We start from the raw sequence: 19,848 nt of genomic DNA, 5'->3' as shown, positions 1-19,848 counted from the left end.
AATGAAAATGAGTCAGATTTGCTTTCCCATCTTGTTCCCTGGTCACCTCTTGGTGAGGTGTGTCTGAGTCTGCTCTAAGAAGGAAGTGCAATCATTCCCTAGGATCTGGAAGAGTTAAGGAGGAGGGACCAAGGCATTGAGATGTTGCTATTAGCATTCTGTTAATACCAGCCTGCCTTCAGGTCTCAGTTTACTTCTCCAGGAATCTTCTTTATCCTCCTAGACTAGGATAGGCCCCCTGTTACATCCTCTTATTATAACATCCTACCCTTATCACAACAGTAATCAAATAATTGTTTCTGTAATGAATTGTTTCATGTCTGCCTCCCCTACTAGACAGTAAGTTCCATGAATAACAGGTTGTGTGTATTTGGTTCAGTTTTATATTACCTAGCACAATGCATGGCATATTATACATGGTCAGTAAATATTTGATGAATAATTGAAAAGGGGAAACAAATGGTTTTTATGCATATTAAAGTATGTTCAGCCTTACTCATATATAAATAAAAATGAAAACATCAATAAAATGCTATTTTCTACTTATCAAACTGAAAAGTTAAAAAATTTTGATAATATACTCTGTTGTTGGTAAGAGTGAAGTGTGCCAGGTGGCCCCTGTTGGGGGTGCTATAGGTTGGCAGTCTCTTTGGAAGAAACTTAGCAAAATATTTCAAAACTTAAATACATATACCCTTACATCCGACAATTTCACATCTAAAATTTTATTCTACCATTATGCTTTCATTTCTATTCAAAGACACCTCTACAAGGATGTTCATGGTGATTTTGCTTAAATAGGAAAAGAATCCTAAACTCATAGAATCCTTAACTCTCACTCATGTGAGAGTTAAATATCCCACATCTCTAAGGTAGAGGCAGCCTCCTCCAGCAGTCGTGAGGGAAAGTGAGGGTTTCAACTTTGCCACTGGCCTAAGAGGTTTTTGGCATGGAGGGTTGCAATGTCAGAGAAAAAGCAGCTGGTGGCCTTGGGTCTCCGGGAGGAAGATAACAAGTTCAGGGAGTTCCCTGAGGAAGATTGGTCTTGTTTAGATGAAGATGAAGAAGCAAACCTCTGGGAGGATAACCTGGATGATGACAATGTAGAAGGTAACTTCTCCAGTCAGTTCTGAGGTGAACCAGAGAAACATGCTTATAAGATGGAGACCTCACAGCATCCAGAATTGTTGAAGCAACCTAAGCTTGAACTGGTTACGAAATTCTAGGACAGAGAACCCAGGATAGGACACCTTAAAAAATATGTTTATATATTCTTTTTCTTTTTAAGATTTTATTTATTTATTTGACAGAGATAGATACAGCAAGAGAGGGGACACAAGCAGGGGGAGTGGGAGAGAGAGAAGCAGACTTCCTGCAGAGCAGGTAGCCCGATGCAGGGCTCGATCCCAGGACTCTGGGATCATGACCTGAACCGAAGGCAGACGCTTAATGACTGAGCCACCCAGGCACCCCAAAAATCTAATTCTTGAAGGAATATTTTTCTAGACCAGATAGTCTTTCCACTTAGATCTTTTTTTTTTTTAAGATTTTATTTATTTATTTGAAAGAGACAGTGAGAGAGGGAACACAAGCAGGGGGAGTGGGAGAGGGAGAAGCAGGCTCCCCGCCGAGCAGGGAGCCCGATGCAGGGCTCGATCCCAGGACGCTGGGATCATGACCTGAACAGAAGGCAGACACTTAACAACTGCGACACCCAGGTGCCCCTTCACTTAGTTCTTTTAATCAGTTTGCAATTATAAATATGTAAGATGACTGAATTTTTATTTAGATTATTTTGAAGATGCTCTCCTGGGGATGCCTGGGTGGCTCAGTCGGTTGAGCATCTGACTCTTGGTTTTGGCTCAGGTCATGATCTTGGGGTCCTGGGATCGAGCCCTGCGTCAGACTCTGCACTCAGTGCGGAGTTTGCTTGTCCCTCTCCCTCTGCTCCTCCTCTCCCTCTGTCTGTCTCTCTCTCTCTCCCTGGAATAAATAAATAAAATCTTAAAAAAGAAAAGATGCTCTCCTTAATGTATGTTTATTATATGTCTCTGTTTAAAATAAAAGTCTCTTTTTATATCACTAATAATTTTTCTAAACAGAGACAGATAATAAATGTCTCCTGGGGCGCGTGGGTGGCTCAGTAGGTTAAGCATCTGCCTTCGGCTCAGGTCATGATCTCAGGGTCCTGGGATCGAGCCCCACATCGGGCTCCCTGCTTAGCGGGGAGTCTGCTTCTCCCTCTCCCTCTGCTGCTCCTCCTGCTTGTGCTCTCTCTCTATCAAATAAATAAATTAAATATTTTTTTAAAATGTCTGCTAAGGAGAGTCTCTAAAGTAGCTATAGGCTAATCACCTTCATTTAATATAGAAGGTACATTTCTCTTTTGAAGTGGGAGCCATATTCATTCATTCATTCATAATAATAAATCTAATTTAATTTCTATGACCATGCATTTTATAAGAATTATACAATTCTTATTTATTTTATGAAATAAATTTCAATTAAGTTTTAAATGTTATTTTTAAAAATGTTAATTAAGAAAGTAAATTAAATGCTATTAAGAAATCTTATTAACATTAAATGTTATTAAGAAAAATAAGACTTATGTGAGACAGTTACAACTGTTGGCTAGTTGATGCACCATCATAGCTGATGATCTAATTTTATCAGACTACAAGTCAAAAAGTGCATAGCATGGGAGAGAATATCTCATATGCCTGGAATCCAAGTGAGAGAACTGCCAAGCACCATATGCATTCAGCTAAACTCCTCCCAAATTGAATGAGGCTTTCAGAGTGTAAGTACACCTGAGCCACAGAACTGTCATAAGAATATGGAAACTTGTTACCAAAATAACATAACCTGGCATCAAAAATTTGCTGTTGAATAAGAAAATGTCAACGCATTAAAACATTTCTAGCTACCTCCACCTAAAGCCATTAATTTTCTAATAAAAGTTAAAAGGTGAGCAGTATCTTATTAAGATCACTAATTTTGCAGGAAGAATGCTTCTACCTAGTTTGATTAATGTATAAGGTACTGTAACACTTTATTTTTAGGTTGTAATATATCACTTAAGTAATATTAACATATAATTTCTATATAGGGACACCTGGGTGGCTCAGTTTTTAAGTGTCTGCCTTCAGGTCCTGGGATCGAGCCCCACATCAGGCTCCCTGCTCAGTGGGAAACCTGTTTCTCCCTCTCCCACTCCTCCCTGCTTGTGTTCCCTCTCTCGCTGTGTCTCTCTCTGTCAAATAAATAAATAATATCTTTAAAATATATATATAATTTCTGTATAAATGGACTATTGACCTATGGAAACTTTATTTTTTAAAGATGTATGTATTTATTTACTTATTTATTTGAGAGAGAGAGAACATATGCACAAGTGAGTGGATTGAGGAGCAGAGGGAATCTTCAAGCAGACTCGCCACTGAGTATAAAGGCTCAATCTCACAACCCATGAAATTGCAACATGAGCCAAAACCATGAGTCAGAGGCCCAACCAACTAAGCCACCCAGGCTCCCATTATTGAAAACTTTATTTATTTATTTATTTTTAAGATTTTCTTTTTTTTTTTTTTTAAGATTTTCTTTATTTATTTGACAGAGAGAGAGATAGCAAGAGCAGGAACACAAGCAGGGGGAGTGGGAGAGGGAGAAGCAGGCTTCCCGCCGAGCGAGGGAGCCTGATGTGGGACTCGATCCCAGGACCCTGGGATCATGACCTGGGCCGAAGGCAGACGCTTAACGACTGAACCACCCAGGCACCCTGAAAACTTTATATTGACATCAGTTGTAAATATATATATTGGGGGCGCCTGGGTGGCTCAGTTGGTTAAGCGACTGCCTTCGGCTCAGGTCATGATCCTGGAGTCCTGGGATCGAGTCCCGCATCGGGCTCCCTGCTCAGCGGGGAGTCTGCTTCTTCCTCTGACCCTCTTCCCTCTCATGCTCTCTCTCAAATAAATAAATAAAATCTTTAAAATATATATATATATATATATATATATATATATTGGGGGGGCAGCAAAGCAAAGTTTATTGAGTGATAGTAAAGTGATAGTACAAAGCTCCCAAAGAGAGAGGGGACCCAAGAGGGTTGCCCATAAAAAATATTTTTTAACTCTTTTTAAATGTTAAGAAATTTAGAAAGTTTTTGACCAGGCTGAAAAGGCACAGAGCAAAGGTTGATTCTGCCATGTCAGTCTTCTCAAAGTTAAGGCAGTAGCCTTAACTTAAAATGCCCTTAAGGAGTGGGAGAAATAAGATCAATATTTAAGGGTACAAACTTGCAAGACATAAAAATCTAATGCACAGTATAATGAATATAGACAACAATATTGTATTACAATCATCAAACTTGCTAAGAAACTAAACGTCATTTCCCATCCACTAAAAAGAAAGGATAATTATGCAATGTGACAAAGGTGCTAAATATCACTGCAACGGCAATCACATTATAGTATATAAATGCATCAAATTAACACATTGTATGCCTGAAATTACATATTATAAGTCAAATATACTCAATAAAAATTTTTTAATGATTCAGAACTTAAAAAATTACAATGTTAGATCATTTCGCAACATATACAGATACATTTTTTAAAGTCTTACTATGTCTAAAATTAACCCATTTTAGACAGACAACAGATATTCTTAAATGGAACTGAAACAATGATATTCTAGTAAATAAAATGGATAAATGTTAAAGTTCTAAGAAATTTGATTATCATTTTAAGCAATTAAGCTTAAAAAATATCTACTTCCTTAAAAAAAGCCACATTCTTGCTGAAAATCCTTAAGGCATGAATAGTCTCACAATTCCTTAAACTCAAATGAAATACTTTTAAAAACAAATCTTTGATCAGATGAGATAAATTCAGAGTCCACAGTATGTATTCTGTCCCAGCAGAGAGTTCTCAGTTGTGCAACCAAGAACCTAGTACTGGAACAAGCAGGAAGTGGGGCAGAGGCTGCTAAAAGCCATCTCACAATCACATGACATCATATTTTACAGATTTTCAGATAGATTGCAAAGGTAGCCACCCATATAAGTCCAGTGAAAACTGATGGTCTGCTAAGTTGTCATGTGAGGCAGTAGGACCTGTGCGCGTGAAGTGAACCGCAGAGGTAGGCTTGTCAGTGAGTTGGTGAGTTGGTGGAATGGCACAGGGCTAGGCAGGAGCAGGGATATTGTGCCTTTAAAACACTCGGAGCAAGGGGCACATGCACCCTGATGTTTATAGCAGCATTATCAACGATAACCAAATTATGGAAAGAGCCCAAATGTCCATTGACTGATGAATGGATAAAGAAAATGGGGTGTGTGTGTGTGTGTGTGTGTATACCATGTAATATTACTCAGCCATCAAAAAGAATGAAATCTTGCCATTTGCAACGACGTGGATAGAGCTAGAGGGTATTGTGCTGAGCGAAGTAAGTTGGTCAGAGAAAGACAAATATCATATGATCTCACTCATATGTGGAATTTAAGAAAGAAAACAGATGACCATAGGGGAAGGGGAAAAAAAGAGAGGGAAGCAAACCATTAAGAGATTCTTAACTATAGAGAAGAAACTGAAGGTTGATTAAAAGGAGGTGGGCGGGGGATGGGCTAGATGGGTGACGGGGATTAAGAAGGGCACTTGCTGTGATGAGCACTGGGTGTTATATGTAAGTGATGAATCACCAAATTCTACTCCTGAAACCAATATCACACTATATGTTAACTGGCTAGAATTTAATAAAAATTTGGAAAAAAAATACTCAGAGCAAAGGCTGTTCTTGACCATGAAATCCCACCCCATCCCCACCTCTGGCCAGTCCTTTCTCAGTCTGCCACCTGCCCAGCCCAGAGGCCCGGTGTGTCTCCCCAACCCTTCCCTGCCACCTCCCAGGTTCCTCCCTCCAGAAGGGCAGGGTTTGCTGAAAGGCTTAGCAGTACCTCCAGGTGTGCACGATGGCCCTGGCCACCACTCTCAGGCTAGAGAGAGGGCTTCTGAGGGATACTATGGAAACCAGGGAAAGCTGGGGGATATCTTCCAGGCCACCATGGCATGGTGAAGCATGGGAGTGCATGGGAGGGCTGGAGGAGAAACCTGGAGGAAACCCAGAGGCCAAAGAAAGGGAGGACCAGGAGAATTCCTCCTGTACCTAAAAGGAGTCGGGGTGCCAGAGGATAGTACTGGAGCTAGACGTGGAGACTCTAGGAGACCCCAGCCAAGGTTGCTCAGGTTCCTGGAGCCTCATCCCTAGACATATTTCTATATCAGCTGGGTCAGTGCTAGGGGTTCTAGGCTGTGCATGTGGGGCTGGTCTCTCCCAGGAGAAAGTGCTAAGTTCTAGGCTTTCCTAATACACAGAGGAATCCCTCCCTGTTAGCTTTATGTGTGAGGTACAGAATAAATTTGGTTATCAGGTATGTCTGAAATAGCATTCTCCTTCTCTAGAAAAGCTGCTTATCCTGTCATATATACTGCAGTGAGCCTTTGGCTCTGGAAAAACTAGGCCGCCCTTCTCTATTTAGCAATGAGTATATAACCTAAACCCTTTTTAACACTACAAGCCAGTGAGTTGGAATAGCTGCTGGGGATTGGTTAGAGAGGGATGTGGCTGCAGGATGGGAGGGAGAGGATCTTTGCAGAGACAGTGTTATTATACATGAACAGAAACATCAGGGTGCAGCTAATGAGAATCCTCATCAGGGCCAAGGAAATGTGTTTATCACAACTTAATATTCTTCCTAGGGTCCAGGAGAACGTTCTGCATACTGAGAATCTTATTGGATCCTCAAGGATACAACGATATGAAAGACACTTACAAACACTAGATCTAATGGAATTATCAGTCAACAAAGGCTGATGCCAGCAAGTGACCAGTGTCTAGAATCTCCTTTGTCAGGTCTTAGGCTCATAGTTGCAAAACTGGGACAGCCCAAGGCTAGAATTTTTCTTGGTCAGGGAAACTATCAGGTGCTTTGAGAAATGTCTTCTTCACAACTGCACTGTGATAAACCCATGCTGAAAGTGGGATTCTAGCCTTTTTGTATTTATTTCATTCCAAGCAAAGCCATTTCTGGTACCTAATAAGAACTTAATACTAATTAACATGTTAGACATGGACATTCTTTATTTTAAGGTACATCCTTGTCCAAAATAAATTTAAAGAGATGTGTTTTATTTTGGGAAGAAAGACGGGTGTAGCTATCAACTGACTTTCTTTGTGAAAAAATAACCATTGATAGAAGGCTAGAGGCTTAGCCCAGCAGAAGCTAAATTAGAATCTTGAACTAGAATTGGAGAGTAACAACAAATTTAAACATTATATCAGTCAGGAAACCAGAAACCACACCAGTTGTTTCCACAGAGAGAATTTAATACATGGAATTAGTTAAACAGATTTTGGAAAACTGAAAAAGCAAACAGAGAAGTTTGAAGTAATATAGACTGTAACAGTGTCAGGAAGCAGCTATCACCCTGAAAGTGAGGGGGCACAAAAGGAAGAGGGTGGAGCCATTAAAACTCAAAAACTCAGGGGAGGGGGGCACCTGGGTGGCTCAGTCGATTAAGCGTCTGCCTTCAGCTCAGGTCATGATGCCGGAGTCCTGGGATCGAGCCCCACGTAGGGTTCTCTGCTTGGCGGGGAGTCTGCTTCTCCCTCTGCCCCTCACCCCACTCATGCTCTCTCTCTCTCTCCCTGAAATAAATAAATTAAAAAAAAAAAACCTCAGAGGAGGAACCCCAAGATCTGAGATTCTCTGAAGAAGAGAGACTGCCCAGCTGGTGCAGGTTACCTCTGAGGCTGGAACCAATGGCTATTCTTGGTGTAAAGACCCCAAATAATACACCAATTATAGTTTGACTGGTCAATTCACCATAAGAAAGGATTTAGAGGCAATATATGCAAGAGGACCACCCTTTTTTCCACAAAAGTAAAGCCTGCAAAAATGGCAGAAGACATGAAACTCAAGAATACAGAGACAAATAACCCAACAAAAAAAAATAATGTAAGTATTTAAATAGATATTCTTTGAAAGAAGATATACAAATAACCAATAAGCACATGAAAAAAATGCTCAATATCACTGCCATCAAGGAAATACAAATCAAAACCACAATGACATACTACCATACCCACTAGAATGGCTATAACAATTTTTTTAAGAGAGAGAAAGAACAGTAACAAGCATTGGCAAAGATGTGGAGCATTAAAACCTTTATACGTTGCCAGTGGAAATGTAAAACGGTGCAGCTACTGTGAAAAACAGTCAGGCAGTTCCTCAACAAGTTAGACACAGAGCTATCTTATGACCTAGCCACTGGCATTCAGACAATGTTCTGGAATTAGTATGATGATTGCACAACTCTGTGAATATACTAAAAGTCACTAAATTGTACACTTTAAGAGGGTGAATTCTATGACATAATGTAAATTATATACTGTGAATGATAATGTGAATTATATCTCAATTTTTTTTAAATAACAGGAGAGAGAAGACAAAAAAATAGGGACAGTGTTTTGAACAAGATAATATTAGACCAAGCATATAAATTTGTCTCCTTTTTCTAGAACATCCTATTCAATACCTTCCCACATCAAAGTGCATTTTGACTTTGTTATCTGCCATTCAAAATCTGACTGACTAATCAAGCCCTCAAAACACTAAAAAAAAGTACGTAGAGTGCTTTCATGATTAACCTGTGGCTCACCCATCCAAGAATGCAAGGACAGAAACCTATAAAGCATTGCGTCCCAGCATTATCTACCCTGCAATCCTGGCTTCTGTGATCGGTGGCCCCTGCTGGTTAGGAAAGGGCACCCACCTTTCCATCAGACTCCTGACCCCTACTTGGCACTTTGCACCAATCCTGGACTCCTACAAGACTCCCACCAGCCCCAGGACAAGCATCAGTAGCAGATGAATTAGTAAGATTATGGACCAGGAAGCCATCTACTCATCTACCTTACAAGGTGTCCCCATTCTCCTACTATCACTCCATAGAACTCTCATCACACATCCTCCTTGGCTAGAAGAGGGCCAGAAACCCAGTGGAAGTAGGAACATCCCAGGTATAAACTTGGCATATTTTAAACACCAATTAGTCTTGTTCATACTTTCTTCTCAGGATTTTCCTCCATCCACCCCTTCTTTTCTTTTACCACTGCTTCTTCCTAGTTTATGCCTGCTTTGTTATAATTGTCTCTAGTTTTCTGCTTAGTCTCTCCCATTTCTTATTATCCTACACACAGATATCAAATAACTTTCCTAAAACATTTTCTCTTTTTCACTTCTCTGAAATCCTTCAATGCCTCTTCAGTGCCAGTTGAGTGTTAATAAAATTTAATATCTGAATCTGGTTTCTCTCTCTCCAGATTTACACAAACTCCCAATTTGATGACATACAATACTCTACCCTCACTCTAAGATTGCCTTTGTCTGTGCTTTTATATGTGCCTTCTCCCCCAGTTCCTAATCCTCTCTCATCACAGCCTATCAAAACTCTTCCAGGTCTTCAAGACCTATTCTTTAAGGCCTAGATCAAGTCTTAGCTTTTCCAAGAAGCCTTGATTGTCCCAGCTGAGTTGAATCTCTCTCCTTGAAACCATCACTATTTTCTCTCCCATTTGGCCCCCACCATCCACTACTTTGTAGAGTAATCACTTCTGGCCTCCCCATCTCCCCTCTAAACTTCAGGGAGACAGTGGAGCTTTGGACATCATGAAGTTCTAGTCAAATTTAGACTGCAGATCCATTCTGCACTGTGACTTTAGAACTTTCAAAGAGTTGTTGTCAACATTTAAAAGTTGGGCAATTTCTCATAAAAAGCTGGGTTTCCTGCTTCTCTTGAGAATTTTGATCACTCTGGGCTGAATTCAATTCACACTGGACCTGTACTCCTGTTTAAAAGATGCTAGGGCTGAGTAGTGGCCACCTCTTTAAGATGGGGCCTGTGTCCTCCAGTTCACCCAAATTCCCATCTTGCATAGTCTTTAAGCCTCATTCATGCCCCAAAGGGGTCTCTACTTCTAACATCTCTACAGTGTAAGGGATGGATGGGTGGATGGATGGATGGATGGATGGATGATGGATGGATGGAAAAAAGGGATAAATGAACAAACTAACGTAGCATGTGGCAAAACTCACATCCTCCACGTGTGTCCTGCTGTCCAGGAAGCTTGACAGCTGAATTCTCTTAGCTGCCCCATCCTCCCACTCTGTTCTTTACTTGTCCCGGGTCATGTTCAGAAAAATTCTGGTCTAAGCCTGAGTGGAGAAAAGACGTATTTCTTTCTTCTTTTTTTTTTAAGATTTTATTTATTTTCTAGAGAGAGAGCGAGGGAGAAACAGCATGAGAGGGGAGAGGGTCAGAGGGAGAAGCAGGCTCCCCGCTGAGCAGGGAGCCCGATACGGGGCTCGATCCCAGGACCCTGGGATCATGACCTGAGCCGAAGGCAGACGCTTAACGACTGAGCCACCCAGGCGCCCAAGACGTATTTCTTTTTAATAAGCACTTCCCACTTTCCCTCTCAGAACTCATAATGAGTGTGAAATGACAGTCAAGGTTTTTAAAAAACCATTACTGTGCCTCTGTATCTGAAACTGGGAAAGTAAAAACTCAAAAGGGATCCATGCAAGTCACAGCCTTTGCTTTGGTGTGCCCCTTGGTGACCCACACTGAGGCAACACATGGCTGTGGGCTCCCATTGTTAGAGTAAATGTGACCTTTCTTACACAAGGGGATTGTGGTTTTGATCGATTGAAAGGACCCCATGGGCAGCCAAGGATCAGCATAAAGGGTTAAAAGGTGAACAATAAATATGCCAGTGCATTAATACAATTAGGTTTATAAAAAAGGCACTGAAGCAAAATGGAACATCGAGAGTTTACAAAAGCAGCTGACGTGTTCTGTGTTTTAGAGATGGATTTATGGCTAATTAACTGTCCAGAACCATTCTAACTCCTGTACATAGGAAAACATGAGCTGAGACAAAGAGTGATTGATTTTAGTGGGAAAGTCCTGTATTGTGAAATGAGAGAGAAAGGGAGGACAGTATAAGGCAATTATTTGGAAGGATTGAGTTTGCACAGCATAGATGTGGAATCAGAGTTTTGCTAAAGACTGAGTTTTGTTGCTGCACTATTGTTCTTATTACTGTTGTTTGTGTTGTTTTAAAGTGTCCTATAGTAAGGCAATAGTTATATCTGTCATGGAAAGGTAGCTGGATCACAATATTTACCAGAGCCTTTGAAGTCACTACACTGGAATCCAACATTAGGCATTAATCAACCCTCATTGTACGGAGATTATCATGCTATCATTACAAGAGAGGAAAGAGAAGATTTTGGCTTTAATAGTAATGACTTCTTTCATATTTAGAGTTTTACCTGGATTTCAGGGGCACCGAGAAAGTGCCCATAATAGGAACAGGCACTACCACATCTAGAAAATATAAGTATTTTCTATTTAACTCATTCTGTCCTGGAGTAAACCCTTTCTGCCAACAGTTCCATATGCAACCACTCTTCTAGCCCTGAAACACAGTCAAACCAAGAGAGCGTATACCACTAATGAATACTGGTCTAATACCAAACATCTATATTCAAAGTAAGACCTAACCACAGATAATAGCAATGGGACTCATCATCTCTGTGGTTCTCTTTCCTGCACTTTTTCTAAAGATCAATTGCTCTAACTGTGGTTATCCACTTCCTCCCTCTAGAGAAGCTTCTTCTTTTTTTTTTTTTTTTAATTTTTATTTATTTGACAGAGAGAGAGCACATGGCAGGCAGAGGGAGAGGGAGAAGCAGACTCCCCGCCGAGTAGGGAGCCCGACGCGGGGCTCGATCCCAGGACCCTGGGACCATGACCTGAGCCGAAGGCAGACGCTCAACGACTGAGCCACCCAGGCGCCCCTCTAGAGAAGCTTCTAAGAGAGGTAAGTGGGAATATAATCAGAGAAAAAGAAGGTAAAGTCTAATAACAGAGCAAACATGGACAACAGAAGATACAGGAAGGTCTACCAAGAGGGAAAATGGGTTGGATACAGTTCAAGTTGGCAGAGTAGTTAAGATTAAAGATAAACAAAAAGCTTGCTTTTTTGAAAGGGGAAAACTGGATTCTAGATTCTGCAGATTTGCTGATATCAGGCTCTAGAAAATATAAAGTGGCTTAAACATAGAGTTGGTTAGCACTTAGAAAGGAACTAGAGCTAACTCAGAGCAATTAACCTCTTTTTCTTTTCTAATAGGATGTCTGCACTGGTAGAGCAGGGATAGATCACTGATACGACTTAGGGATTTCAGAAAGTCATGTGACAAAGTCTTTCATAATAGCCTGGTAGGCAAAATGGAGAAACCAAGACAAGATGATAGTACAGATAAGACTGACAACTTTATGATGACAGGGACTGTCATTAACTTGTTCACTGCTGTATCTTCTCTATGCATCACAGATCCTGACCCAGGCTCAAAATATTTGTGTTGATTTAGTAAAGTTAGGTGCATTCTGATGACTGAAAAGCAGTACCCAAAGCACATTGTTTTCTGGATCTCTGTCAACAGATTTTATTTTATTTACCTTCATATCTCCAAGGGATTAGAAAATACCTGGCATACAGTAGACACTTAATAAAATGTGATGAATGAACGAATAAACCTATAGGTCTTTTATAACATTCTTACAAGGTTTTTTCCTTAGTCTTAACCTAGTCAATGTTTTAATCAATGACTTGGTTGAAGATATATTAAAAAGGGGGGGGGCACCTGGGTGGCTCAGTTGGTTAAGCAACTGCCTTCGGCTCAGGTCATGATCCTGGAGTCCCAGGATCGAGTCCCGCATCGGGCTCCCTGCTCGGCAGGGAGTCTGCTTCTCCCTCTGACCCTCCTCCCTCTCATGCTCTCTGTATCTCATTCTCTCTGTCTCAAATAAATAAAATCTTTAAAAAAAAAAAGGGATTATCAGTTACTGCAATTATACACACTGAAACAATGAATAGATGAAATACAATGGGTGAAAAGGACATAGGTCAATATCAATATGACAAAATTTAGTATCACTAAATCTATATTCAAAAAAATGCATGAGACAAAAAAAATAATAAGCACAAGGCATATGATCTAGCAATTCTACTGGGCACAGGCATACCTCAGAGATATTGTGGGTTCGGTTCCAGACCACTGCAATAAAGCAAATATCACAATAAAGCAAGTCAAATGAATTTTTTGGTTTCCTGGTGCATATGAGTTATTTACACTATGCTGTAGTCTATTAAGTGTGCAACAGCATTATGTCTAAAAAAATTAATTTTAAAATATTTTATTGTGGCATGCCTGGGTGATGCAGTCGCTTGGTGACCAATTCTTGGTTTCGGCTCAGGTCATGATCTCAGCGTCATGAGATGGAGCCCTTCATGGGGCTCCACACTCAGTGGGGAGTCTGCTTGAGATTTCTCTCGCTACCCCTCTCCCTCTGCACCCCCAACCCTGTGCACACGTGCTCACTCTCTCTAAAATAAATAAATAAATCTTTTTTTAAAAAGAAGAGAGAGGGGTGCCTGGGTGGCTCAGTCATTAAGCATCTGCCTTTGGCTCAGGTCATGATCCCAGGGTCCTGGGATCGAGCCCCACATCAGGCTCCCTGCTCCCCAGGAAGCCTGCTTCTCCCTCTCCCACTCCCCCTTCTTGTGTTCCCCCTCTCACTGTGTCTCTCTCTGTCAAATAAATAAATAAAATCTTAAAAAATAATAATAATAAAATAAAAATAAAAAAGAAGAGAGAATAGGCACCCGGGTGGCTCAATCGTTAAGCGTCTGCCTTCAGCTCAGGTCATGATCCCAGGGTCCTGGGATCGAGCCCCACATCGGGCTCCCTGCTCAGTGGGAAGCCTGCTTCTGCCTGTCCTGCTCCCCTTGCTTGTGTTCTCCCTCTCGCTGTGTCTCTTTCTGTCAAAATCTTTAAAAAAAAAAAAAAAGAAGAGAGAACTGGCTCATAAAATAAACCCTACCAAATATAAAAGAATTGAACTCGTATAAAGTTTTCTGACCACAAAGGAATTAAACTAAAGTCAATAACAGCAAGAAAAATGTTTCAAACATATGGAAATTTAAAAACACACTTTTAAGTAATCCATAAATCAGACAGGAAGTCTCAAAGGAAGTCAGAAAATATTTTAAACTGAATGAAAATAAAAATATAACATACAAAAATGTAATGTACAGCTAAAGCAGTGTTTATAGAGGAATCGTGTCATTACATACTTATATTAGGAATGAAGACAGTCTCAGATCCATTAAGCTAGGTGTCCATCTTAAAAGAAAAACTGAAAATGAAAAGTAAAATAAACAAAAATATCACAAAAGGAAAGAATTAGTAAAGATAAAAGCATAAATCGATGAGATTAAAACTAACCAAATCAAAAAAGGAGGGGAGGTGCACTAGAGAAAACAAAACCAAAAGCTAGTTCTTCGAAAAGATCATTAAAATTGAAAACCCTCTAGCAAGACCAACAAGAAAAATAGGAGAAAAGACACATATTACCAATTATCAGGAAAGAAAGAGGGAATCACTACAGATCCCAGAGATGTTAAAAGAATAATAAGGAATACTACAAACAATTCAATGCACATAAATAGAACAACTAAGACAAAATGGACCAATTCCTTAAAAACTTCAAAATATCAGGGAAATAAAAGCAAAAATAAACTATGAGGACTTCATCAAAATAAAAACTTCTGCACAGCGAAGGAAATAATCAACAAAAATAAAAGGCAACCTATGGAATGGGAGAAGGTATTTGCAAATGATATCTGATAAAGGGTTGGTATCCAAAATCTATAAGGAACTTATAAAACTCAACACCCAAAAAGCAAATAATCCAGTTAAAAAATGAGCAGAAGGGGTGCCTGGGTGGCTCAGTCAGTTAAGCGTCTGCCTTCACCTCAGGTCATGATCTCAGGGTCCTGGGATTGAGCCCCACATCAGGCTCCTCGCTCAGTGGGGAATCTGCTTCTCCCTCTCCCTCTGCCCCTCCCTGCTGCTCATGAGCATGGCCCTCTCAGAGTCTCAAATAAATAAAATATTTTTTAAAAATGGGCAGAAGGGACACCTTGGTGGCTGAGTCGGTTGGGTGTCTGCCTTCGGCTTAGGTCCTGATCCCAAGGTCCTGGGATCGAGTCCCACATCGGGCTCCCTGCTCAGCGAGAAGCCTGCTTCTCTCTCTGCCTGCCGCTCCCCCTTTTTGTGCGCTTGTGCTCTCTCTGACAAATAAATAAAATCTTCTAATAAAAAATAAATAAATAGGGGTGCCTGGGTGGCTCAGTCGTTAAGCGTCTACCTTCGGCTCAGGTCATGATCCTGGAGTCCTGGGATCGAGCCCCGCATCAGGCTCCCTGCTCCGCGGGAAGCCTGCTTCTCCCTCTCCCACTCCCCCTGCTTGTGTTCCCTCTCTGGCTGTCTTTCTCTCTGTCAAATAAATAAAAAATAAATAAAAATAAATTTTAAAAAAACCTTTAAAAAATAAATAAATAAAAATTAAAAATGGGCAGAAGACATGAATGGGCATTTTTCCAAACAACACATCCAGATGGCTAACAGGTACATGAAAAGTTGCTCAACATCACTCATCATCAGGGAAATACAAATCAAAACTACAGTGAGATATCACCTCACACCTAACTTAGTCAAATGTCTAAAATTAACAACACAGGGCGCCTGGGTGGCTCAGTTGGTTAAGTGACTGCCTTTGGCTCAGGTCATGATCCTGGAGTCCCGGGATCGAGTCCCACATCGGGCTCCCTGCTCAGCGGGGGATCTGCTTCTCCCTCTGACCCTCCCCCCTCTCATGTACTCGCTCTCTCTCTCTCAAATGGATAAGTAAAATCTTTAAAAAATATATAAATAAATAAATAAATAAAATAAAATTAACAACACAGGATACAACACATGTTGGCAAGGATGCAGAGAAAGGGAAACCCTCTTACACTATTGGTAGGAATGCAAACTGGTGCAGCCACTCTGGAAAACAGTATGGAGGTTCCTCAAAAAGTTAAAAATAAAACCACCCTACAATCCAGCAATTGCACTACTAGGTATTTACCCAAAGGATACTAAAATACCGATTCAAAAGGATACATGCACCCTGATGCTTATAGCAGCATTATCAACAATAGCCAAATTATGGAAAGAGCCCAAATGTCCATCGACTGATGAGTGGATAAAGAAGAGGTGTGTGTGTGTGTGTGTGTGTATATACACACACACACACAATGGAATATTACTCAGCCATAAAAAGAATGAAATCTTGCCATTTGCAATGATGTGGATAGAGCTAGAGAGTATTATGGTAAGCAAAATAAGTCAGAGAAGGACAAATACCATATGATTTCACTCATATGTAGAATTTATGAAACAAAACAGATGAACATGGGTTAAAAAAAAGAGAGAGAGACAAACCAGGAAACAGATTCTTAACTACAGAGAAAAAACAGAATTACTGGAGGGGAGGTGGGTGGGGGGATGGGTTAAATAGGTGATGAGTATTACAGAGGACACTTGTGATGAGCACTGGGTGTTGTATGTAAGTGATGAATCACTAAGTGCTACACCTGAAACTAATATTATACTGTTTTGTTAACTAACTGGAATTTAAATAAAAACTTGGAGAAAAAAATAAAATAATAAAAAAATTTTTTTAATCTTTAACTTCAAAATATCAAAACTCACCCCAAATGAAATAGATAACCCAAATTGCCTTATAACTAATGAAAGAATTAATCTGTAGTCAAAATCTTCTGAAAAGAGATTTCCAGGTCCCAATGGATTCACTGGAGGATTCTACCAAACGTTTAAAAAAGATATTACACAAATTCTACACAATCTCTTCCAGAAAACAGAAGAGGAGGGAATACTTCTCAACTAATTTTATGAAGTTAGCATGACCTTGATGATAAAACCAGACAAAGATAGTACAAAAAAACTATAGACTAATATCCTTCATGAACAAAGATGCAAAAATCCTCAAAAAATATCAAATCTAATCCAGCAGTATAAAAAATACACCATGATTAGGTGGGAAAAGAAGGCTCATTCAATATCTTAAAAATTAATCAATGTAATTCACCATATCAATAGTCTAAAGAAGAAAAACCACATGAGCATCTCAACTGATACAAAAAAAATATTTGATGAAAATCAACATCCATCCCAGATAAAAATCCTCAGCAAACTAAGAATAGATGAGATCTTTCTCAATCTATTGAGAAAAGTCATCCTCAAAAAACCTACAGCTAACATATACTTAACTGATGAAAGACTGAATGCTTTCCTTCTAAGGTCAGGAACTTGACAAGGATGTCTACACTCCACCACTCCAATGCAACATTATACTAGAATTCCTAACCAGTGAAATAAAGCAAGAAAAAAATAAAATAAAATGTACTGTTTCACAATATGTAGAAAATCCCAAGAAATCTATTTCAAAAATTTCCTAGAGCTAATAAATGTATTTAGCAAGACTGCAGGCTAAACAGCCAACACAAACACAAACATCAATCATATTTTTATATAGCAGTGATAAGCAATTAGATACTGAAATTTAAAATACAATATTACTTACAATGGCGCCAAAAAATGAAATATCAGGGTATATATCTAAGAAAACTATATACTATAAACCTCAAAACACTGATTTTAAAATAGATGTGAATAAATGGAGAGACATATTATGTTCAAGAATTGGAAGACTCAACATAGTAAAGATGTCATTTGATCTATAGGCTTAATGGAATTCCAGTCATCATCTCAGCAATATTTTTGGTAGTATAGGCAATCTGATTCTAATATTTATATGGAAAAGCAAAGGAACTAGAGTAGCCACAATAAATTTGAAAAAAAAAAGTTGAAAGAATCACACTACTCTAAGATTTACTACAAAGCTACAATAATCAAGAGTGTATTATTAGTGAAGAAATAGACACAAATCAATGGGAAAGAATAGAACCCGGAAATAAAATCACACATACATTAATTTTGACCTAGCATTTCGATGAAGAAAGGGTAGTTTTTTCAACAAAGGGTGTTGGAACAATTGGGCATCCATACACACACACACCAAAAAAAAGCCTCAACCCATACCTGAACCATATACAAAAATTAACTCAAAATGGGTCATAGATCTAAATGTAAAACATAAAACTATACAATGGTTAAAAGAAGAAATATAGAGCGCCTGGGTGGCTCAGTTGATTAAGCGACTGCCTTCGGCTCAGGTTATGATCCTGGAGTCCCAGGATCGAGTCCCACATCGGGCTCCCTGCTCGGCGGGGAGCCTGCTTCTCCCTCTGACCCTCCCCCATCTCGTGCTCTCTCTCTCTGTCTCATTCTCTCTCTCAAATAAATAAATAAAATCTTTTAAAAAAATTTAAAATTTTAAATTTTAAAAAAAAAAAGGAAGAAATATAAAAAGAGATTCATGGCCTGGGGTTAGTCAGAGTTTTGAAACATGACACCAGGGGCCCCTGGGTGGCTCAGTCGTTAAGCGTCTGCCTTCAGCTCAGGTCATGATCTAGGGGTCCTGGGATCGAGCCCCACATCGGGCTCCCTGCTCCGCGGGAGGCCTGCTTCTCCCTCTCCCTCTGCCCCTGCTTGTGTTCCCTCCCTCGCTGTGTCTCTCTCTGTCAAATAAATAAATAAAATATTAAAAAAAAAAGAAACATGACACCAAAGACACAATCTATAAAAGAAAAACATTGATAAATTGGACTTAATCCAAATTAAAAGCTTTTACTCTATAAAAAATACTCACTGTTAAGAGAATGAAAGACCAAAAATACTCACTGTTAAGAGAATGAAAGACAAGCTAGAGACTGGGACAAGTTATTTGCAAATCATATGTCTGATAAAGGACTTGTATCCAGCTTAGATAGATAGATAGATAGATAGATAGATAGACAGATAGATAGATAGATAGATAAATTCTCAAAACTCAATAATGAGAAAACAACTCAACTAAAAGATGAGAAAAAAACTTGAATAGACATTTCACCAAAGAGGATATTTAGAAGGCAATTTAGTGTAGTCCAGTATCTTCAGCCAGTAGGGAAATGCAAATTAAAACCTGGATGAAATATCACTCAATGCCTATTAAAATGGCAAAAATAAAAAATATTGACAATACCAGGTGCTGACAAGTATGCAGAACAACTGTAACTCTCAAATACCACTGACGGAAATGCAAAATGGTACAAGTACTCTGGAAAGTCATTGGAAGTCTTTTATAAAATTAGATGTATCTTGACAATTCTACTCCAAAGTATTTAGGAGATGTGAAGTCCATGTTCACAGAAAAACTTACACATGACAGGTTACAGTAGCTCTACCAAAACTGCCAAAAATTGGAAAAAACCAAATACCCTTAAACAAGTGAATGGATAAACAAACTATGGTGTACCCATAAAAGGGATTGCTACTTGGCAATAGAAAAGAATGAACTGTTGATACATGCAACAACTGAATAAATCAAAAAGGCACTATACTGAGTGAAAAAAGCCAGTCTCAAAAAGTTACATACTGAATGATTCCATTTATATAACATTCTTTTTTTTTTTTTTTTAAAGATTTTATTTATTTATTTGAGAGAGAGAGAATGAGAGACAGAGAGCATGAGAGGGAGGAGGGTCAGAGGGAGAAGCAGACTCCCTGCCGAGCAGGGAGCCCGATGCGGGACCCGATCCCGGGAATCCAGGATCATGACCTGAGCCGAAGGCAGTCGCTTAACCAACTGAGCCACCCAGGCGCCCTATATAACATTCTTAAAAAGATAAAACTATATGATGGAAAGA

General features: G+C 39.5%; 1 pseudogene; it reads left to right on the top strand.

Annotated features, from left to right (window-relative positions):
• Positions 1-668: 668 nt before the first annotated feature.
• LOC118012685 lies at positions 669-1,226 on the top strand (annotated as a pseudogene).
• The last annotated feature ends 18,622 nt before the right edge of the window (positions 1,227-19,848 follow it).

Source organism: Mirounga leonina, unplaced genomic scaffold, assembly GCF_011800145.1.
Source record: "Mirounga leonina isolate KUSES-001 unplaced genomic scaffold, KU_Mleo_1.0 Mir_151, whole genome shotgun sequence".
Taxonomy (NCBI): domain Eukaryota; kingdom Metazoa; phylum Chordata; class Mammalia; order Carnivora; family Phocidae; genus Mirounga; species Mirounga leonina.
Note: the sequence above shows the minus strand (reverse complement) of the source record. Positions and strands in the feature narration are given on the sequence as shown.